The sequence below is a fragment of the Phyllobates terribilis genome, unplaced genomic scaffold (genome assembly GCF_046119375.1).
Source record: "Phyllobates terribilis strain yellow unplaced genomic scaffold, ASM4611937v1 Scaffold_249__1_contigs__length_2872098, whole genome shotgun sequence".
Taxonomy (NCBI): Eukaryota; Metazoa; Chordata; class Amphibia; order Anura; family Dendrobatidae; genus Phyllobates; species Phyllobates terribilis.
In genome coordinates, this window is record NW_027363009.1 from 958374 (window position 1) to 981219 (window position 22846).

Sequence of the window (22846 nt, forward strand, 5' to 3'; positions counted from 1 at the left end):
CAGACAGCACTTCCGAGCGCCAACTGGCGGTGCTGGAGCCCAGGGATAAGAATGAAAACAGAGGAGCCAGAGGAGTAATTGGAGCAACTTTAAAATGTGTAGTACAGTGGATGTGGACAAATCAGGAGAAATTGCCGTCCGCACAGCAGGAGAACAGCTGACGTTACTGAACCCCAATAACACGGCAGCAAGTGTTGACTGTGCAGACGGCACTTCCGAGCGCCAACTGGCGGTGCTGGAGCCCAGGGATAAGAATGAAAACAGAGGAGCCAGAGGTGTAATTGGAGCAACTTTAAAATCTGTAGTAGTGAGAATGTGGACAGAGCAGGAGAAATTGCCGTCCGCACAGCAGGGGAACAGCTGACGTTACTGAACCCCAATAACATGGTAGCAAGTGTTGACTGTGCAGACAGCACTTCCGAGCGCCAACTGGCGGTGCTGGAGCCCAGGGATAAGAATGAAAACAGAGGAGCCAGAGGTGTAATTGGAGCAACTTTAAAATCTGTAGTAGTGAGAATGTGGACAGAGCAGGAGAAATTGCCGTCCGCACAGCAGGGGAACAGCTGACGTTACTGAACCCCAATAACACGGCAGCAAGTGTTGACTGTGCAGACAGCACTTCCGAGCGCCAACTGGCGGTGCTGGAGCCCAGGGATAAGAATGAAAACAGAGGAGCCAGAGGAGTAATTGGAGCAACTTTAAAATGTGTAGTACAGTGGATGTGGACAAATCAGGAGAAATTGCCGTCCGCACAGCAGGAGAACAGCTGACGTTACTGAACCCCAATAACATGGTAGCAAGTGTTGACTGTGCAGACAGCACTTCCGAGCGCCAACTGGCGGTGCTGGAGCCCAGGGATAAGAATGAAAACAGAGGAGCCAGAGGAGTAATTGGAGCAACTTTAAAATGTGTAGTACAGTGGATGTGGACAAATCAGGAGAAATTGCCGTCCGCACAGCAGGAGAACAGCTGACGTTACTGAACCCCAATAACACGGCAGCAAGTGTTGACTGTGCAGACGGCACTTCCGAGCGCCAACTGGCGGTGTTGGAGCTCAGGGATTACAGTTCAGGTGGTAGAAACATGAACAGAACAGGAGACCTGGATACTGTTGCCAACCAATTATTTATTCTGGAAGAGGACTGGCAAATTCATGAGAGATCCAGGCCTTGTTCATTTTGAGAAAAGTAAGCCGGTCAACGTTATCGGAGGATAGTCGCATGCGACGGTCTGTTAGTACACCACCTGCGGCACTAAAGACGCGTTCCGATAATACACTAGCAGCAGGGCAAGCTAGCACCTCCAGTGCATACTGACTAAGCTCTGGCCATGTATCCAGCTTACAGACCCAAAACTTGAAGGGAGAAGAGCCGTCTGGGAGTACACTAAGAGGGCAAGACATGTAGTCTGTCACCATCTGACGGAAACGTTGCCTCCTGCTGACTGGAGCTGTCTGTGATGGTGTAGACATTTGTGGCGGCGGGGACACAAAACTTTGCCACATTTCGGCCATACTGGTCTTGCCTTGTGCTGAGGCGCTGCTTCTGCTCCCTCTTTGTGCAGAGCTTCCTCCACTGCCTCGACGCACTGAGCTGCTTTGTAAAGCACTAGCAGCACTGCTCTCGGTTGGAATGGAGAACATGATGGAATGCACCAGTGCGTCTTGGTACTCCCGCATTTTACGCTCCCGGTTCAATGGTGTTATGAGGCTTTGTAAGTTGTCCCGGTAGCGAGGATCTAGGAGGGTGGACACCCAATAATCAGCCGTGTTGAGAATGTGGGCGATGCGGCGGTCGTTTCTGAGGCACTGCAGCATGAAATCAACCATGTGCTGCAGACTGCCAACTGGCCAAGAAACGCTGTCCCCTGCTTGAGGCGTGATCTCTGCCTGCTCTGCATCACCCCACCCTCGCTCTAGATACTGACTACTAGAGCATTGTGTACCTCCCTCCTCTGGACAGATGTCTTCCTCATCCATTGACTCCTCCTCATCCTCCTCACAAAGTGTCCCCTGCCTAGGCCTTTGTGAGGAACCACGTTGCGCAGACTGTAGAGAAGCAGATGGCATTTGTGACTCCTCATCCTCCACCTCTTCCAAAACCTCGTCCCTTAGTGCTTGCAGTGTTTTTTCAAGCAGGCAGATAAGGGGGATAGTCATGCTGACTAGTGCATCATCTGCACTCGCCATCTGCGTGGAATAATCGAAGGCACGCAAAACGTGGCAAATGTCCTTCATAGAGGCCCACTCAGTGGTGGTGAAGTGTGAACGGCGCGCACTGCGACTTGTTTGCGCCTGCTGCAGCTGGTACTCCATTACTGCTGCCTGCTGCTCACACAACCTCTCCAACATATGTAACGTTGAATTCCACCTGGTGGGTAGGTCACATATGATGCGATGTTCCGGAAGACATAATCGGCGCTGCAGAGCTGCAATGCGTGATCTTGCATTGCTGGAACGCCGCAAGTGAGCGCACTCTATGCGGACCTTGTGAAGCAGTGCATCAAGATCCGGATAGTCCCTCAAAAAACTCTGCACGACCAAGTTGAGCACATGTGCCAGACATGGGATGTGAGTGAGGTTGCCTAGGCCCAGAGCTGCCACCAGATTTCGGCCATTGTCACACACTACCATGCCTGGCTGGAGATTCGCTGGCACAAACCACACGTCACTCTGCTGCTTGATGGCATTCCAGAGCTCCTGCGCTGTGTGGCTTCGATTCCCCAAAGAAATTAATTTTAATACGGCCTGTTGACGTTTGGCCACGGCTGTGCTCATATCGGTCATCATAACAGGTAACCGTTCACGGGTCGATGTGGAGGTAGACCGTGACGGCTCCTGCAGCGCTGATTCAGAGGAACTGGAGTATGAGGAGGAGTCAATGTGTACAGACTGGATTCCTGCAATCCTTGGAGTTGGCAGAACACGTACAGCGCCACTCTCAAGATCTGTACCCGGCTCCACAACATTTACCCAATGGGCAGTGAGGGAAAGGTATCGTCCCTGTCCATGCTTACTGGTCCACGCATCAGTGGTCAGGTGGACCTTGCTACTGACGGCGTTTTGTAGCGCATGTTTAATTTTTCCCTCCACATGAAGTTGCAGGGCAGGGACGGCTTGCCTGCTGAAATAAAAGCGGCTGGGCACGTTGTATTGTGGGACTGCCAATGCCATAAAGTTACGGAATGTGTCAGTCTCCACCAGCCTGAATGATAGCATTTCAAGGGCCAGTAGTTTAGCAATGCCAGCATTCAGAGCCTGTGCTCGGGGGTGGTTTGCCGAGTATGGGCGCCTTTTCTCCCATGCCTGTGCTAACGATGGCTGTAGACTGGCCTGGGAGTGTGAGGATGACTGGGAAAGTGGTGCTGTGGGTGGAATTACACTGTGTCTCTGTACAACAGTGCCAGAGATTCTTCCATGGCGATCCTGTGAGGAAGCCGAACCAGCTGTGTGTGAGCTGGAGGAAGAGGCTACAACACGAGCTGAAGAGGTGGTAGGTGGCGCTGTAGGTTGGCCTAGGTCTTCAGTGTGTTTGTGTAACTCCACCACGTGCTTGGTCCGCACATGTTTCCACATATTTGTGGTATTGAGGTTGCCGACACTTTTCCCTCTTTTCACCTTCTGATTACACAGCTTGCATTTGACAAAGCAAATGTCATCTGCAACTGTGTCAAAAAAGGACCAGGCACTGCAAGTCTTGGGAGCGCCCGCTTTGGATTTTGGAAGAGCCATGCTCCTAATGGGTGCCGAAGTGGAGGCTACAGGCAACCAAGTCTGCCCCCTCCCTCTCCCTCCTTTTTGGGCCGTTCGGGGAATCTCTTCCTCAGAGCTGCTCCCACCACCTTCCTGTCCCTCACGCCATGATGGGTCAAGGACCTCATCATCTACACCACCCTCTTCAAACAACTGCTTCTCCTGGGTAGTCTCGACAGCACAGTACGCACCAGAAAGTGGCACCTGAGTCTCATCATCAGATGCGTACTGAGGTGTGCTGCTGACCATAGGCACTGGCCCACCCGCCTCTTCAGATTCAGAGAGACAAAACGGTTGCGCATCACTGCATACTACCTCTTCTTCAAATTCTCGAATTCTGCTTGGCTGGCCCCCTCTTTCCAAGCCAAGAGATTCAGAGAACAGAAGTAGAGATGGCTCCTGTCCAGGGCTCTCTGACTGCCTGGGCAATTTGGCAGGTGGTGAAGAGACAGATGGGTGCTCTTCAGTGCTCAGGACCTGAGAGGATCGGGAACTAATTGAAGTCGATGCGTTAGCTGCCATCCATCCGACAACGGCTTCAATTTGGTCCTCGCGCAGCAGTGGGGTACGGCTAGCTCCTACAAAGCTGCGCATAAAGGACTGTTCCCTGGTAAAACTGGGGGATGCTGAGTCACTGGTGCCCGCAGCAGGCACAGAATCCCCACGTCCTCTCCCTGCAGGCACAGAATCCTCACGTCCTCTCCCTGCAGAAACTCCACGCCCACGCCCACGACCACGACCACATGCCTTACTCCCTGCCTTCTTCATCTTGGTAGACTGATAAAGATAGGCAGAAAAGTACTAAGGGCTTAGTGTGCTTATTCCTGAACAGCTGCTAACAGGTATAAGAAACACTAATTTTATAAAGTGTGGACTAGACTTTAATATGAGCTAATGTGGCCTACACAACTGTAAAGTGGAGTGTTTGGTGAACTTTATTTAGGTTTTTTTTGTCACAAAAAGACACTGGATGTGCCTAAAGATGTAATAACGATAGTATCACAAACTTTTTGTAGCTATTACAATGTAGGAAGGTAACCTACAATGCAATAGATGAGGCTGCAAAAAATAGGCTAATACTAATCTGGCTGGGGCTGCAGGGCCCAATGCTGCAGAAAGGCTCCTCTATCTACTCCTATATAGTGTGTTTGGAATCAATTTAGCTGAATATGGATGGAACCACCACACTAATAGGAGATATCAGGAAAAATTATGAATTGGCAATAAAGGACAATGTATGAGGCAGTGACACACACTGAGTGCACTACAACGAGACGGGGTTGAAGCACACACTACAGGGTGAGCTGCACTCACACACCAGACCTTGCAGACAGCGGTGAACAGTACAGATGCAGAGCACTGTGCACTAGTGCTGCAAGACGGAAAAAAAATTCTCTATCTACTCCTATATAGTGTGTTTGGAACCAATTTAGCTGAATACAGATGGAACCACCACACTAATAGGAGATATCAGGAAAAATTATGAATTGGCAATAAAGGACAATGTATGAGGCAGTGACACACACTGAGTGCACTACAACCAGACGGGGTTGAAGCACACACTACAGGGTGAGCTGCACTCACACACCAGACCTTGCAGACAGCGGTGAACAGTACAGATGCAGAGCACTGTGCACTAGTGCTGCAAGACGGAAAAAAATTTCTCTATCTACTCCTATATAGTGTGTTTGGAACCAATTTAGCTGAATACAGATGGAACCACCACACTAATAGGAGATATCAGGAAAAATTATGAATTGGCAATAAAGGACAATGTATGAGGCAGTGACACACACTGAGTGCACTACAACCAGACTTGGCTGAAGCACACACTACAGGGTGAGCTGCACTCACACACACAGACCTTGCAGATAGCGGTGAACAGCACAGGGAACTGTGCACTAGCACTGCAAGGCACAGTGATTTAGAAAGTAGCTTGGGTAAAGCAGTATAGAGCAAATAGGTAGCTAAAACTGTCCCTCAGAACAACAGCGTCCTATCCCTAACTGAATTCACAGCAGAGTGAGCTCAAAATGGCGGCGGTGGCTTTTATAGTGCATCATGACATCATTTCAGCAGCCAATCACAGCCATGCCATTAGTTAAGATGCCTACATGCCTAACAGGATGTGCCCACACTTCTTAGGATCCTCATTGGCTGAATAAAATGAAAATGTCTCATTGCATTATGGGAACTTCCGATTCCGGTATACGATATTGCAATAGTATCGGAATTAAGTATCGGAATTCCGATACCGCGAATATCGGCCGATACCCGATATTTCAGTATCGGAATGCTCAACACTACTCCTGACATTAATGGAAAATAAGTTAATATTAGCCATCATGTAGGGAAAAAAAGAAAAAGTTAGCGCAGGCAATACACCTTAGTTACCATTCCGGTCGGGTGGTCCCTCGTCGGTGTTGACTGCTGGTGACGGGATCACCAGCAGGCCCTCTTCCTCCATCTGGTCAAGCAGCGCGGCCTCGATCTCGGCGACCACCAGTTCCTCCTCTTCTGGCTCGGCCACCAGGGTCTCAACCATGTGCTCCATCTCTTCTGGCTCAGGGAGGGTATCCTCCTTTTCGCCTACGAAATCCAGAATCTTCTTTTTGGAGGATTCAGTAGCAGGGCTGTCCTCCACCTTCCTCTTTCCCCAGGTTGGAACTGGGGAGACAAGAAGGGGAAAATCCTCCTCGGAATAGATAGCGGCGGGTGAAGGAAAGGTTAATTCCACCGCTACCATGGTCTGGGGAGGGAGAGTGGCTGCCGGGGCAGGGGAAAGGACACCTGCTGAGGAGTAGGGGAAGGAGGAAGAGGAAGTGGAATCCTCAGCAGGGGTGGCCGGGGTGGGGGGGGATTGGACGGGGGTGGCAGGGGGAGGGATCGAGAGAGGGGTGACAGAACTCTTACCCTCCTTTGACTTTTTCTTCTGCTTCAGAGCTGCTGGGACCGTCGCTGGGGCTTTGGCCACCGACTCCTTGACCGCTTTGGCCTTGGTCGTCTCGGCTTTGGCCGCTGGGGCCTTGGTCGTCGCGTCCTTGACCTTCACAGGCCTGGTCGTCGGGGCCTTGTCCTCCGGAGCTGGGGTCGTCGCAACCACCGATGCCCAGGATCTCTCACGCTTGGGGCAATCCTTGTACAGATGAGCCGCCAGCCCACACAGGTTGCAGGACGTCTTCTTCGGGCAGTCCTTCGAGCTGTGTCCCGTCACTCGACAAATCCTGCAGGCATCCTCCTTGCAGTCCTTCATCTCGTGGCCGTTCTTGCCGCATCTCCTGCAGTTCCGCGGCATGTCCGGGTAATAGATGAGGCCGTAGGAGTTGCCCAGGGAGAATGTCGGGGGCAGGTGCCGAAGTCCGTCTGAGTACGCCAGGTCCCTGTGAAGTCTAACGGTCACCGACCACTTACCTGTCCAGAAGCCGAGTCCATTCAGGATGTGAGAGGGTTCCTTCACAACCAAACAGAAGCGTCTCAGGAAGGTACAGATGTCTTGGCCTGGGGTGTGCGGGTTGCGCATGGAGACCGTGATCCTCCTTTCGTCCCTCTGGATAGGGCAGCTACCTGTAAAGGCAGAGAAAGAATTATCCGGTCCTTTTGCGCTTACCATTTCCCAGAACCTCCTGCAGGTGTTCACAGTGGTGAAGGTGACGAAGAAGATCCCCGTCAAGAAGGTCTGGATGCTGAGGGTGTCCGACCTGGAGAAGCCTCGATCCAGCAGCATCTTCTGGCAGAACACGTCCGAGGACATGTCCGGCACCCTCCCATCCACTTCCTTCAGCTTCAGGGCCACCGTCTGCCGCATCCATGGCTCCAGGGCTGGAGCTTCGTGGCGGGGCTTCTGGGGTCCCTTCTGCTGGCCAGTCGTGGAGGCAGAGTCCTTGGGGTCAGAATCGGCTCCTGGCTGGGCCCTCCTGGCTGTCCCCTGCTCCAGGCTCTTCTTTTCGGCCTTCCTCGCAGCGCTTGCCATGGCTTTCCTCCTGCAGTTACTTCTTGGAGCTGGATCTGGAACTCTTCCCGGAATGGGTGGAGCTATGCAGATTCTTTTCCCGTCGTGTTCTGGACAAATTCCCCGAAAGGTCTTTGTCTCGATGATTTTCTTCCTCGAAGATTCCACAGGACAGCCCGATTCTTCTCCGAGTCTTCGTCTTCTTCTGGATTCTTTAGAGCTTCTTCCTCCCACCGATATCCGCCTTCCTTCTCCGATGTCAGCTGGGCTCCGAAGCTCTTCTCCTTCCGAGTTCGATCGCTCTCGTCAAGTGTAGATCGTAGCTCTTGTGTTCTTAAAAGAACAGATACTACACTTGATCTTAGCCAAAAGGCCGAGAAGCGATAACCAGAATTGGTTTCCGACTACGGTGCCACCCAAGGATTCTGAAAAGTCCATTTGTGGAGATGGCCACCTGGACTCCCGTTAAGAAGACATGCTGTCAACCTCTAGATTCCTCACATGCCTGCACTTTTCGGCTTGCTGCTGCTGCAATCCACGCGTTTTAGATCTGCATAACTCCACCTCTTTTAGCACAGTACCCTCAACCCCCGGCTGTTCCCACCCGCCTCAACACCGTTGGAAGGGAGGAGAACCAATTAAGGCGGGGGGGGGGGGGGGTGGAACGAGCAGCTGTCTACCCTTAGCAGGAGGGTTGCTGATTAATTACCTCTCCTGCTGCTGCTGCTGCTGGCTGTCCAGCAGCAGACTGAAGGTGGCTGCTGCTGTGCGCAGGTATATAAAGGCTCAGAGCCTATTATGACACGCGCAGCCAGCGTTCCATTGCCACATTCCGTCTACTGCAGGCGGGATACCTGGATGGCTGAATGTCACTGAGAAGCTCACAGAGACCGCCATAAGCAACAGTTTAAAAGAATGCCACAGACTAATCAACCAAACTTTTTGGGTTGGTTTCTCTTTTATAGTCTGCAGGCATTAAATGAAAGAAGTCAGTGTTCCAGCAGAGGGAGACAACGTTTCAGAAAAGGCATTGTAGCAAACCAAAAAAGAAATTTTAAGCGCAGCAGAGTAACCAGCTCACATACCTGTTAGCTCAGGTGAGTTTAAAAGGCTGCTGTTGATAACAAGGGCATTTGCTAAATAGATGGTGTGTGTGCAACAATATACTGAAAGGTCAATTATATTGTGCAGCTTATCTCACCACCTGTAGTTATTTAGGTGAAAGCTCCAAAATGCTTGCCTAATATGTCTGTTTATCCAAAAGGAAGTATAGAGGGAGAGCTAGATAGATAGCATTGCATTACATTACATTACATGGCAATGCAATGCACAGTTGCTGAAGTTGAACCAAAATGAGCTTGTCATCTGGCTTCTGCAACTTTTAACATGAAAAATCCAATGAGGAGAAGAAAAGCAAAGCCAAAGAGTCCATCCCAAAATCCGACAAACAAGCAAAATGAACAAAAAGCATTGAATTCAATTCTTTCTGATTTTAGAAACTGCATTAAAGAAGGGGTGCACCGGTCCTGGAGATACTGCAATACCAGGTCAATGCGTGGAGTGGACAGAGCAAGCTCTTTTTCCATCTCCCTGTTCTAAAAATCCATTTAATATATGGTCCCCAGATAGGGGACGTATCAGATATTAAACTGATAAGAACAGATACTACACTTGATCTTAGCCAAAAGGCCGAGAAGCGATAACCAGAATTGGTTTCCGACTACGGTGCCACCCAAGGATTCTGAAAAGTCCATTTGTGGAGATGGCCACCTGGACTCCCGTTAAGAAGACATGCTGTCAACCTCTAGATCCCTCACATGCCTGCACTTTTCGGCTTGCTGCTGCTGCAATCCACGCGTTTTAGATCTGCATAACTCCACCTCTTTTAGCACAGTACCCTCAACCCCCGGCTGTTCCCACCCGCCTCAACACCGTTGGAAGGGAGGAGAACCAATTAAGGCGGGGGGGGGGTGGAACGAGCAGCTGTCTACCCTTAGCAGGAGGGTTGCTGATTAATTACCTCTCCTGCTGCTGCTGCTGCTGGCTGTCCAGCAGCAGACTGAAGGTGGCTGCTGCTGTGCGCAGGTATATAAAGGCTCAGAGCCTATTATGACACGCGCAGCCAGCGTTCCATTGCCACATTCCGTCTACTGCAGGCGGGATACCTGGATGGCTGAATGTCACTGAGAAGCTCACAGAGACCGCCATAAGCAACAGTTTAAAAGAATGCCACAGACTAATCAACCAAACTTTTTGGGTTGGTTTCTCTTTTATAGTCTGCAGGCATTAAATGAAAGAAGTCAGTGTTCCAGCAGAGGGAGACAACGTTTCAGAAAAGACATTGTAGCAAACCAAAAAAGAAATTTTAAGCGCAGCAGAGTAACCAGCTCACATACCTGTTAGCTCAGGTGAGTTTAAAAGGCTGCTGTTGATAACAAGGGCATTTGCTAAATAGATGGTGTGTGTGCAACAATATACTGAAAGGTCAATTATATTGTGCAGCTTATCTCACCACCTGTAGTTATTTATTTGAAAGCTCCAAAATGCTTGCCTAATATGTCTGTTTATCCAAAAGGAAGTATAGAGGGAGAGCTAGATAGATAGCATTGCATTACATTACATTACATGGCAATGCAATGCACAGTTGCTGAAGTTGAACCAAAATGAGCTTGTCATCTGGCTTCTGCAACTTTTAACATGAAAAATCCAATGAGGAGAAGAAAAGCAAAGCCAAAGAGTCCATCCCAAAATCTGACAAACAAGCAAAATGAACAAAAAGCATTGAATTCAATTCTTTCTGATTTTAGAAACTGCATTAAAGAAGGGGTGCACCGGTCCTGGAGATACTGCAATACCAGGTCAATGCGTGGAGTGGACAGAGCAAGCTCTGTTTCCATCTCCCTGTTCTAAAAATCCATTTAATATATGGTCCCCAGATAGGGGACGTATCAGATATTAAACTGATAAGAACAGATACTACACTTGATCTTAGCCAAAAGGCCGAGAAGCGATAACCAGAATTGGTTTCCGACTACGGTGCCACCCAAGGATTCTGAAAAGTCCATTTGTGGAGATGGCCACCTGGACTCCCGTTAAGAAGACATGCTGTCAACCTCTAGATTCCTCACATGCCTGCACTTTTCGGCTTGCTGCTGCTGCAATCCACGCGTTTTAGATCTGCATAACTCCACCTCTTTTAGCACAGTACCCTCAACCCCCGGCTGTTCCCACCCGCCTCAACACCGTTGGAAGGGAGGAGAACCAATTAAGGCGGGGGGGGGGGGTGGAACGAGCAGCTGTCTACCCTTAGCAGGAGGGTTGCTGATTAATTACCTCTCCTGCTGCTGCTGCTGCTGGCTGTCCAGCAGCAGACTGAAGGTGGCTGCTGCTGTGCGCAGGTATATAAAGGCTCAGAGCCTATTATGACACGTGCAGCCAGCGTTCCATTGCCACATTCCGTCTACTGCAGGCGGGATACCTGGATGGCTGAATGTCACTGAGAAGCTCACAGAGACCGCCATAAGCAACAGTTTAAAAGAATGCCACAGACTAATCAACCAAACTTTTTGGGTTGGTTTCTCTTTTATAGTCTGCAGGCATTAAATGAAAGAAGTCAGTGTTCCAGCAGAGGGAGACAACGTTTCAGAAAAGGCATTGTAGCAAACCAAAAAAGAAATTTTAAGCGCAGCAGAGTAACCAGCTCACATACCTGTTAGCTCAGGTGAGTTTAAAAGGCTGCTGTTGATAACAAGGGCATTTGCTAAATAGATGGTGTGTGTGCAACAATATACTGAAAGGTCAATTATATTGTGCAGCTTATCTCACCACCTGTAGTTATTTAGGTGAAAGCTCCAAAATGCTTGCCTAATATGTCTGTTTATCCAAAAGGAAGTATAGAGGGAGAGCTAGATAGATAGCATTGCATTACATTACATTACATGGCAATGCAATGCACAGTTGCTGAAGTTGAACCAAAATGAGCTTGTCATCTGGCTTCTGCAACTTTTAACATGAAAAATCAAATGAGGAGAAGAAAAGCAAAGCCAAAGAGTCCATCCCAAAATCCGACAAACAAGCAAAATGAACAAAAAGCATTGAATTCAATTCTTTCTGATTTTAGAAACTGCATTAAAGAAGGGGTGCACCGGTCCTGGAGATACTGCAATACCAGGTCAATGCGTGGAGTGGACAGAGCAAGCTCTTTTTCCATCTCCCTGTTCTAAAAATCCATTTAATATATGGTCCCCAGATAGGGGACGTATCAGATATTAAACTGATAAGAACAGATACTACACTTGATCTTAGCCAAAAGGCCGAGAAGCGATAACCAGAATTGGTTTCCGACTACGGTGCCACCCAAGGATTCTGAAAAGTCCATTTGTGGAGATGGCCACCTGGACTCCCGTTAAGAAGACATGCTGTCAACCTCTAGATCCCTCACATGCCTGCACTTTTCGGCTTGCTGCTGCTGCAATCCACGCGTTTTAGATCTGCATAACTCCACCTCTTTTAGCACAGTACCCTCAACCCCCGGCTGTTCCCACCCGCCTCAACACCGTTGGAAGGGAGGAGAACCAATTAAGGCGGGGGGGGGGGTGGAACGAGCAGCTGTCTACCCTTAGCAGGAGGGTTGCTGATTAATTACCTCTCCTGCTGCTGCTGCTGCTGGCTGTCCAGCAGCAGACTGAAGGTGGCTGCTGCTGTGCGCAGGTATATAAAGGCTCAGAGCCTATTATGACACGCGCAGCCAGCGTTCCATTGCCACATTCCGTCTACTGCAGGCGGGATACCTGGATGGCTGAATGTCACTGAGAAGCTCACAGAGACCGCCATAAGCAACAGTTTAAAAGAATGCCACAGACTAATCAACCAAACTTTTTGGGTTGGTTTCTCTTTTATAGTCTGCAGGCATTAAATGAAAGAAGTCAGTGTTCCAGCAGAGGGAGACAACGTTTCAGAAAAGACATTGTAGCAAACCAAAAAATAAATTTTAAGCGCAGCAGAGTAACCAGCTCACATACCTGTTAGCTCAGGTGAGTTTAAAAGGCTGCTGTTGATAACAAGGGCATTTGCTAAATAGATGGTGTGTGTGCAACAATATACTGAAAGGTCAATTATATTGTGCAGCTTATCTCACCACCTGTAGTTATTTAGGTGAAAGCTCCAAAATGCTTGCCTAATATGTCTGTTTATCCAAAAGGAAGTATAGAGGGAGAGCTAGATAGATAGCATTGCATTACATTACATTACATGGCAATGCAATGCACAGTTGCTGAAGTTGAACCAAAATGAGCTTGTCATCTGGCTTCTGCAACTTTTAACATGAAAAATCCAATGAGGAGAAGAAAAGCAAAGCCAAAGAGTCCATCCCAAAATCCGACAAACAAGCAAAATGAACAAAAAGCATTGAATTCAATTCTTTCTGATTTTAGAAACTGCATTAAAGAAGGGGTGCACCGGTCCTGGAGATACTGCAATACCAGGTCAATGCGTGGAGTGGACAGAGCAAGTTCTTTTTCCATCTCCCTGTTCTAAAAATCCATTTAATATATGGTCCCCAGATAGGGGACGTATCAGATATTAAACTGATAAGAACAGATACTACACTTGATCTTAGCCAAAAGGCCGAGAAGCGATAACCAGAATTGGTTTCCGACTACGGTGCCACCCAAGGATTCTGAAAAGTCCATTTGTGGAGATGGCCACCTGGACTCCCGTTAAGAAGACATGCTGTCAACCTCTAGATCCCTCACATGCCTGCACTTTTCGGCTTGCTGCTGCTGCAATCCACGCGTTTTAGATCTGCATAACTCCACCTCTTTTAGCACAGTACCCTCAACCCCCGGCTGTTCCCACCCGCCTCAACACCGTTGGAAGGGAGGAGAACCAATTAAGGCGGGGGGGGGGGTGGAACGAGCAGCTGTCTACCCTTAGCAGGAGGGTTGCTGATTAATTACCTCTCCTGCTGCTGCTGCTGCTGGCTGTCCAGCAGCAGACTGAAGGTGGCTGCTGCTGTGCGCAGGTATATAAAGGCTCAGAGCCTATTATGACACGCGCAGCCAGCGTTCCATTGCCACATTCCGTCTACTGCAGGCGGGATACCTGGATGGCTGAATGTCACTGAGAAGCTCACAGAGACCGCCATAAGCAACAGTTTAAAAGAATGCCACAGACTAATCAACCAAACTTTTTGGGTTGGTTTCTCTTTTATAGTCTGCAGGCATTAAATGAAAGAAGTCAGTGTTCCAGCAGAGGGAGACAACGTTTCAGAAAAGGCATTGTAGCAAACCAAAAAAGAAATTTTAAGCGCAGCAGAGTAACCAGCTCACATACCTGTTAGCTCAGGTGAGTTTAAAAGGCTGCTGTTGATAACAAGGGCATTTGCTAAATAGATGGTGTGTGTGCAACAATATACTGAAAGGTCAATTATATTGTGCAGCTTATCTCACCACCTGTAGTTATTTAGGTGAAAGCTCCAAAATGCTTGCCTAATATGTCTGTTTATCCAAAAGGAAGTATAGAGGGAGAGCTAGATAGATAGCATTTCATTACATTACATTACATGGCAATGCAATGCACAGTTGCTGAAGTTGAACCAAAATGAGCTTGTCATCTGGCTTCTGCAACTTTTAACATGAAAAATCCAATGAGGAGAAGAAAAGCAAAGCCAAAGAGTCCATCCCAAAATCTGACAAACAAGCAAAATGAACAAAAAGCATTGAATTCAATTCTTTCTGATTTTAGAAACTGCATTAAAGAAGGGGTGCACCGGTCCTGGAGATACTGCAATACCAGGTCAATGCGTGGAGTGGACAGAGCAAGCTCTTTTTCCATCTCCCTGTTCTAAAAATCCATTTAATATATGGTCCCCAGATAGGGGACGTATCAGATATTAAACTGATAAGAACAGATACTACACTTGATCTTAGCCAAAAGGCCGAGAAGCGATAACCAGAATTGGTTTCCGACTACGGTGCCACCCAAGGATTCTGAAAAGTCCATTTGTGGAGATGGCCACCTGGACTCCCGTTAAGAAGACATGCTGTCAACCTCTAGATCCCTCACATGCCTGCACTTTTCGGCTTGCTGCTGCTGCAATCCACGCGTTTTAGATCTGCATAACTCCACCTCTTTTAGCACAGTACCCTCAACCCCCGGCTGTTCCCACCCGCCTCAACACCGTTGGAAGGGAGGAGAACCAATTAAGGCAGGGGTGGGAGTGGAAAGAGCAGCTGTCTACCCTTAGCAGGAGGGTTGCTGATTAATTACCTCTCCTGCTGCTGCTGCTGCTGGCTGTCCAGCAGCAGACTGAAGGTGGCTGCTGCTGTGCGCAGGTATATAAAGGCTCAGAGCCTATTATGACACGCGCAGCCAGCGTTCCATTGCCACATTCCGTCTACTGCAGGCGGGATACCTGGATGGCTGAATGTCACTGAGAAGCTCACAGAGACCGCCATAAGCAACAGTTTAAAAGAATGCCACAGACTAATCAACCAAACTTTTTGGGTTGGTTTCTCTTTTATAGTCTGCAGGCATTAAATGAAAGAAGTCAGTGTTCCAGCAGAGGGAGACAACGTTTCAGAAAAGGCATTGTAGCAAACCAAAAAAGAAATTTTAAGCGCAGCAGAGTAACCAGCTCACATACCTGTTAGCTCAGGTGAGTTTAAAAGGCTGCTGTAGATAACAAGGGCATTTGCTAAATAGATGGTGTGTGTGCAACAATATACTGAAAGGTCAATTATATTGTGCAGCTTATCTCACCACCTGTAGTTATTTAGGTGAAAGCTCCAAAATGCTTGCCTAATATGTCTGTTTATCCAAAAGGAAGTATAGAGGGAGAGCTAGATAGATAGCATTGCATTACATTACATTACATGGCAATGCAATGCACAGTTGCTGAAGTTGAACCAAAATGAGCTTGTCATCTGGCTTCTGCAACTTTTAACATGAAAAATCCAATGAGGAGAAGAAAAGCAAAGCCAAAGAGTCCATCCCAAAATCCGACAAACAAGCAAAATGAACAAAAAGCATTGAATTCAATTCTTTCTGATTTTAGAAACTGCATTAAAGAAGGGGTGCACCGGTCCTGGAGATACTGCAATACCAGGTCAATGCGTGGAGTGGACAGAGCAAGCTCTTTTTCCATCTCCCTGTTCTAAAAATCCATTTAATATATGGTCCCCAGATAGGGGACGTATCAGATATTAAACTGATAAGAACAGATACTACACTTGATCTTAGCCAAAAGGCCGAGAAGCGATAACCAGAATTGGTTTCCGACTACGGTGCCACCCAAGGATTCTGAAAAGTCCATTTGTGGAGATGGCCACCTGGACTCCCGTTAAGAAGACATGCTGTCAACCTCTAGATCCCTCACATGCCTGCACTTTTCGGCTTGCTGCTGCTGCAATCCACGCGTTTTAGATCTGCATAACTCCACCTCTTTTAGCACAGTACCCTCAACCCCCGGCTGTTCCCACCCGCCTCAACACCGTTGGAAGGAGGAGAACCAATTAAGGCGGGGGGGGGGGGTGGAACGAGCAGCTGTCTACCCTTAGCAGGAGGGTTGCTGATTAATTACCTCTCCTGCTGCTGCTGCTGCTGGCTGTCCAGCAGCAGACTGAAGGTGGCTGCTGCTGTGCGCAGGTATATAAAGGCTCAGAGCCTATTATGACACGCGCAGCCAGCGTTCCATTGCCACATTCCGTCTACTGCAGGCGGGATACCTGGATGGCTGAATGTCACTGAGAAGCTCACAGAGACCGCCATAAGCAACAGTTTAAAAGAATGCCACAGACTAATCAACCAAACTTTTTGGGTTGGTTTCTCTTTTATAGTCTGCAGGCATTAAATGAAAGAAGTCAGTGTTCCAGCAGAGGGAGACAACGTTTCAGAAAAGGCATTGTAGCAAACCAAAAAAGAAATTTTAAGCGCAGCAGAGTAACCAGCTCACATACCTGTTAGCTCAGGTGAGTTTAAAAGGCTGCTGTAGATAACAAGGGCATTTGCTAAATAGATGGTGTGTGTGCAACAATATACTGAAAGGTCAATTATATTGTGCAGCTTATCTCACCACCTGTAGTTATTTAGGTGAAAGCTCCAAAATGCTTGCCTAATATGTCTGTTTATCCAAAAGGAAGTATAGAGGGAGAGCTAGATAGATAGCATTGCATTACATTACATTACATGGCAATGCAATGCACAGTTGCTGAAGTTGAACCAAAATGAGCTTGTCATCTGGCTTCTGCAACTTTTAACATGAAAAATCCAATGAGGAGAAGAAAAGCAAAGCCAAAGAGTCCATCCCAAAATCCGACAAACAAGCAAAATGAACAAAAAGCATTGAATTCAATTCTTTCTGATTTTAGAAACTGCATTAAAGAAGGGGTGCACCGGTCCTGGAGATACTGCAATACCAGGTCAATGCGTGGAGTGGACAGAGCAAGCTCTTTTTCCATCTCCCTGTTCTAAAAATCCATTTAATATATGGTCCCCAGATAGGGGACGTATCAGATATTAAACTGATAAGAACAGATACTACACTTGATCTTAGCCAAAAGGCCGAGAAGCGATAACCAGAATTGGTTTCCGACTACGGTGCCACCCAAGGATTCTGAAAAGTCCATTTGTGGAGATGGCCACCTGGACTCCCGTTAAGAAGACATGCTGTCAACCTCTAGATCCCTCACATGCCTGCACTTTTCGGCTTGCTGCTGCTGCAATCCACGCGTTTTAGATCTGCATAACTCCACCTCTTTTAGCACAATACCCTCAACCCCCGGCTGTTCCCACCCGCCTCAACACCGTTGGAAGGGAGGAGAACCAATTAAGGCGGGGGGGGGTGGAACGAGCAGCTGTCTACCCTTAGCAGGAGGGTTGCTGATTAATTACCTCTCCTGCTGCTGCTGCTGCTGGCTGTCCAGCAGCAGACTGAAGGTGGCTGCTGCTGTGCGCAGGTATATAAAGGCTCAGAGCCTATTATGACACGCGCAGCCAGCGTTCCATTGCCACATTCCGTCTACTGCAGGCGGGATACCTGGATGGCTGAATGTCACTGAGAAGCTCACAGAGACCGCCATAAGCAACAGTTTAAAAGAATGCCACAGACTAATCAACCAAACTTTTTGGGTTGGTTTCTCTTTTATAGTCTGCAGGCATTAAATGAAAGAAGTCAGTGTTCCAGCAGAGGGAGACAACGTTTCAGAAAAGGCATTGTAGCAAACCAAAAAAGAAATTTTAAGCGCAGCAGAGTAACCAGCTCACATACCTGTTAGCTCAGGTGAGTTTAAAAGGCTGCTGTTGATAACAAGGGCATTTGCTAAATAGATGGTGTGTGTGCAACAATATACTGAAAGGTCAATTATATTGTGCAGCTTATCTCACCACCTGTAGTTATTTAGGTGAAAGCTCCAAAATGCTTGCCTAATATGTCTGTTTATCCAAAAGGAAGTATAGAGGGAGAGCTAGATAGATAGCATTGCATTACATTACATTACATGGCAATGCAATGCACAGTTGCTGAAGTTGAACCAAAATGAGCTTGTCATCTGGCTTCTGCAACTTTTAACATGAAAAATCCAATGAGGAGAAGAAAAGCAAAGCCAAAGAGTCCATCCCAAAATCCGACAAACAAGCAAAATGAACAAAAAGCATTGAATTCAATTCTTTCTGATTTTAGAAACTGCATTAAAGAAGGGGTGCACCGGTCCTGGAGATACTGCAATACCAGGTCAATGCGTGGAGTGGACAGAGCAAGCTCTTTTTCCATCTCCCTGTTCTAAAAATCCATTTAATATATGGTCCCCAGATAGGGGACGTATCAGATATTAAACTGATAAGAACAGATACTACACTTGATCTTAGCCAAAAGGCCGAGAAGCGATAACCAGAATTGGTTTCCGACTACGGTGCCACCCAAGGATTCTGAAAAGTCCATTTGTGGAGATAGCCACCTGGACTCCCGTTAAGAAGACATGCTGTCAACCTCTAGATCCCTCACATGCCTGCACTTTTCGGCTTGCTGCTGCTGCAATCCACGCGTTTTAGATCTGCATAACTCCACCTCTTTTAGCACAGTACCCTCAACCCCCGGCTGTTCCCACCCGCCTCAACACCGTTGGAAGGGAGGAGAACCAATTAAGGCGGGGGGGGGGTGGAACGAGCAGCTGTCTACCCTTAGCAGGAGGGTTGCTGATTAATTACCTCTCCTGCTGCTGCTGCTGCTGGCTGTCCAGCAGCAGACTGAAGGTGGCTGCTGCTGTGCGCAGGTATATAAAGGCTCAGAGCCTATTATGACACGCGCAGCCAGCGTTCCATTGCCACATTCCGTCTACTGCAGGCGGGATACCTGGATGGCTGAATGTCACTGAGAAGCTCACAGAGACCGCCATAAGCAACAGTTTAAAAGAATGCCACAGACTAATCAACCAAACTTTTTGGGTTGGTTTCTCTTTTATAGTCTGCAGGCATTAAATGAAAGAAGTCAGTGTTCCAGCAGAGGGAGACAACGTTTCAGAAAAGGCATTGTAGCAAACCAAAAAAGAAATTTTAAGCGCAGCAGAGTAACCAGCTCACATACCTGTTAGCTCAGGTGAGTTTAAAAGGCTGCTGTTGATAACAAGGGCATTTGCTAAATAGATGGTGTGTGTGCAACAATATACTGAAAGGTCAATTATATTGTGCAGCTTATCTCACCACCTGTAGTTATTTAGGTGAAAGCTCCAAAATGCTTGCCTAATATGTCTGTTTATCCAAAAGGAAGTATAGAGGGAGAGCTAGATAGATAGCATTGCATTACTTTACATTACATGGCAATGCAATGCACAGTTGCTGAAGTTGAACCAAAATGAGCTTGTCATCTGGCTTCTGCAACTTTTAACATGAAAAATCCAATGAGGAGAAGAAAAGCAAAGCCAAAGAGTCCATCCCAAAATCTGACAAACAAGCAAAATGAACAAAAAGCATTGAATTCAATTCTTTCTGATTTTAGAAACTGCATTAAAGAAGGGGTGCACCGGTCCTGGAGATACTGCAATACCAGGTCAATGCGTGGAGTGGACAGAGCAAGCTCTTTTTCCAACTCCCTGTTCTAAAAATCCATTTAATATATGGTCCCCAGATAGGGGACGTATCAGATATTAAACTGATAAGAACAGATACTACACTTGATCTTAGCCAAAAGGCCGAGAAGCGATAACCAGAATTGGTTTCCGACTACGGTGCCACCCAAGGATTCTGAAAAGTCCATTTGTGGAGATGGCCACCTGGACTCCCGTTAAGAAGACATGCTGTCAACCTCTAGATCCCTCACATGCCTGCACTTTTCGGCTTGCTGCTGCTGCAATCCACGCGTTATAGATCTGCATAACTCCACCTCTTTTAGCACAGTACCCTCAACCCCCGGCTGTTCCCACCCGCCTCAACACCGTTGGAAGGGAGGAGAACCAATTAAGGCAGGGGTGGGAGTGGAAAGAGCAGCTGTCTACCCTTAGCAGGAGGGTTGCTGATTAATTACCTCTCCTGCTGCTACTGCTGCTGGCTGTCCAGCAGCAGACTGAAGGTGGCTGCTGCTGTGCGCAGGTATATAAAGGCTCAGAGCCTATTATGACACGCGCAGCCAGCGTTCCATTGCCACATTCCGTCTACTGCAGGCGGGATACCTGGATGGCTGAATGTCACTGAGAAGCTCACAGAGACCGCCATAAGCAACAGTTTAAAAGAATGCCACAGACTAATCAACCAAAATTTTTGGGTTGGTTTCTCTTTTATAGTCTGCAGGCATTAAATGAAAGAAGTCAGTGTTCCAGCAGAGGGAGACAACGTTTCAGAAAAGGCATTGTAGCAAACCAAAAAAGAAATTTTAAGCGCAGCAGAGTAACCAGCTCACATACCTGTTAGCTCAGGTGAGTTTAAAAGGCTGCTGTTGATAACAAGGGCATTTGCTAAATAGATGGTGTGTGTGCAACAATATACTGAAAGGTCAATTATATTGTGCAGCTTATCTCACCACCTGTAGTTATTTAGGTGAAAGCTCCAAAATGCTTGCCTAATATGTCTGTTTATCCAAAAGGAAGTATAGAGGGAGAGCTAGATAGATAGCATTGCATTACATTACATTACATGGCAATGCAATGCACAGTTGCTGAAGTTGAACCAAAATGAGCTTGTCATCTGGCTTCTGCAACTTTTAACATGAAAAATCCAATGAGGAGAAGAAAAGCAAAGCCAAAGAGTCCATCCCAAAATCCGACAAACAAGCAAAATGAACAAAAAGCATTGAATTCAATTCTTTCTGATTTTAGAAACTGCATTAAAGAAGGGGTGCACCGGTCCTGGAGATACTGCAATACCAGGTCAATGCGTGGAGTGGACAGAGCAAGCTCTTTTTCCATCTCCCTGTTCTAAAAATCCATTTAATATATGGTCCCCAGATAGGGGACGTATCAGATATTAAACTGATAAGAACAGATTTTTTTTTTTTTTTTTTTTTTTTTTTTTTTTTAACCATTCAGGTTAGTTTTATAGCAAATCAGTAGGATATACCAAAACTGTTGCAAAAAAAAAAACTTCTCATCATCATGGCCATATTTATTAAGCATAAAGTAACCTAATATTACAGAAAGAAGAACATCTTATTAATATAAACCAAAAGATCACTGAAATTTTACAATATGCCTCCACTTTTTAAATTTCCATATTCCCTCGGCATCTGTTCCACCACCGCTACTACTATCCATCTTGTAAATCAAAAATAGCCTAGAAAGAATAATCCTAATACATTCATTTACTGTAATTGATTTCCTTTTGAATACACAAAGATTCCTCACATCCCACAAACTTTCTAACACACAAGCCATAATTAACCACAAAACTCTCTCCTTTACACGTCCACTTGCACCAATACCAAACATAACCACACGCCAATCCACAAAAGTCACTCCCGCCAAACTCCTACACAACCCCCCTACACATTTCCACACGTCTTGCGCAAAATTACAATTCCACATCAGATGCATAACCGTCTCACAACCATTACATCCATCTCTTGGACAAACATCCGACATAATCAAACCTCTCTTCTTTTGAACGTCCCTCACTGGAAGAATATTGTGAAACGCCATCCACACTACATCCTTCTGTTTGTTGGACATCCCATACATACCCAACTTTCTCCAAGCATCCGCAACCTCATTCCCTCTCAAACCAACAATATTAGACTCGACCTCATTTGCACACAATTTCCTATACACCCTCTTAGTCATTCTAAACTCATCCACCGGCACACTCAGCAAATCATACTTCTTGACAAACTTTTCAATCACCTCATACCACACCGGACACTTAAAAGACACAGGCACTCTCGCATCCCTCTTTCTCCAACCTAACCCATACAACATCCATCCTGCAGAATAACTTGCCATACATGCACCCTTATTACCTTTACCCAACAATACCACAATCGTCTTAATATAATGGAGCCCTAAAAAAACCTCAACATTAGGAAATCCCTAACCACCATGCTGGCAGGCCTTATAAAGGCTTTCCCTCTTCAGCTTCTCCATCTTGCTGCACCAGAAAAAAGAAAAAATCATTTTCTCAACTCTCTTCACTTTCCTAAAAGGGGATGGAAAAAATATGGCCACAAAAAGCAGAATGGGTAAGATCACTGCTTTGATAACTAGAACTTTGCCCCGCAAAGAAAGATCTCTCATTCTCCAAAAATTCAGTTTTCGCTCAACACGCATACCACACTCGTCCCAACTCTCATTTCCTTTCAGATCATCATTGAAAAATACCCCTAAAATCTTAATTGCACTCTCCTCATACTTAACACCTTCCATACGAATACTGTCATCTCCAAAGCATTTGAAACTACACTTAGTCCAGTTAACTCTAAAACCTGATGTACCACAGAAAAAATCCAAAAGCAACCTCACCCTACTCATTGAAGCCATACTTTCACTCACCATCACAACATCATCCATGTAACCTAACACCTTCACATGCTTACCACCACTCCCAGGCACTAAGAATCCTCTCATCATTTTCTCACGTCTCACTAAACACAGCAAAGGCTCAATCACACATACAAACAAGACAGGGGACATAGGGCACCCCTGTCTTACACCAGACCTAATCATCACTTT

General features: G+C 46.9%; 9 non-coding genes and 2 pseudogenes across 9 annotated transcripts; all 11 read right to left on the reverse strand.

Moving 5' to 3' along the window:
- Positions 1-8007: 8007 nt before the first annotated feature.
- Positions 8008-8085, reverse strand: LOC141218400 (U2 spliceosomal RNA; annotated as a pseudogene).
- Positions 8086-9210: 1125 nt separating this feature from the next.
- LOC141218838 (U2 spliceosomal RNA) lies at positions 9211-9401 on the reverse strand. The gene has a single exon (XR_012287526.1). It is a non-coding gene; the product is annotated as a U2 spliceosomal RNA (small nuclear RNA).
- Positions 9402-10521: 1120 nt separating this feature from the next.
- On the reverse strand, positions 10522-10712 carry LOC141218076 (U2 spliceosomal RNA). The gene has a single exon (XR_012286840.1). It is a non-coding gene; the product is annotated as a U2 spliceosomal RNA (small nuclear RNA).
- A 1122-nt stretch (positions 10713-11834) lies between these two features.
- On the reverse strand, positions 11835-12025 carry LOC141218839 (U2 spliceosomal RNA). The gene has a single exon (XR_012287527.1). It is a non-coding gene; the product is annotated as a U2 spliceosomal RNA (small nuclear RNA).
- Positions 12026-13146: 1121 nt separating this feature from the next.
- On the reverse strand, positions 13147-13337 carry LOC141218255 (U2 spliceosomal RNA). Its single transcript, XR_012287008.1, has one exon. It is a non-coding gene; the product is annotated as a U2 spliceosomal RNA (small nuclear RNA).
- A 1121-nt stretch (positions 13338-14458) lies between these two features.
- Positions 14459-14649, reverse strand: LOC141218840 (U2 spliceosomal RNA). Its single transcript, XR_012287528.1, has one exon. It is a non-coding gene; the product is annotated as a U2 spliceosomal RNA (small nuclear RNA).
- Positions 14650-15770: 1121 nt separating this feature from the next.
- Positions 15771-15961, reverse strand: LOC141218842 (U2 spliceosomal RNA). The gene has a single exon (XR_012287529.1). It is a non-coding gene; the product is annotated as a U2 spliceosomal RNA (small nuclear RNA).
- Positions 15962-17082: 1121 nt separating this feature from the next.
- LOC141218843 (U2 spliceosomal RNA) lies at positions 17083-17273 on the reverse strand. Its single transcript, XR_012287530.1, has one exon. It is a non-coding gene; the product is annotated as a U2 spliceosomal RNA (small nuclear RNA).
- Positions 17274-18392: 1119 nt separating this feature from the next.
- Positions 18393-18583, reverse strand: LOC141218844 (U2 spliceosomal RNA). The gene has a single exon (XR_012287531.1). It is a non-coding gene; the product is annotated as a U2 spliceosomal RNA (small nuclear RNA).
- A 1120-nt stretch (positions 18584-19703) lies between these two features.
- On the reverse strand, positions 19704-19894 carry LOC141217723 (U2 spliceosomal RNA). Its single transcript, XR_012286502.1, has one exon. It is a non-coding gene; the product is annotated as a U2 spliceosomal RNA (small nuclear RNA).
- A 1121-nt stretch (positions 19895-21015) lies between these two features.
- LOC141218386 (U2 spliceosomal RNA) lies at positions 21016-21216 on the reverse strand (annotated as a pseudogene).
- Between the last annotated feature and the right edge of the window lie 1630 nt (positions 21217-22846).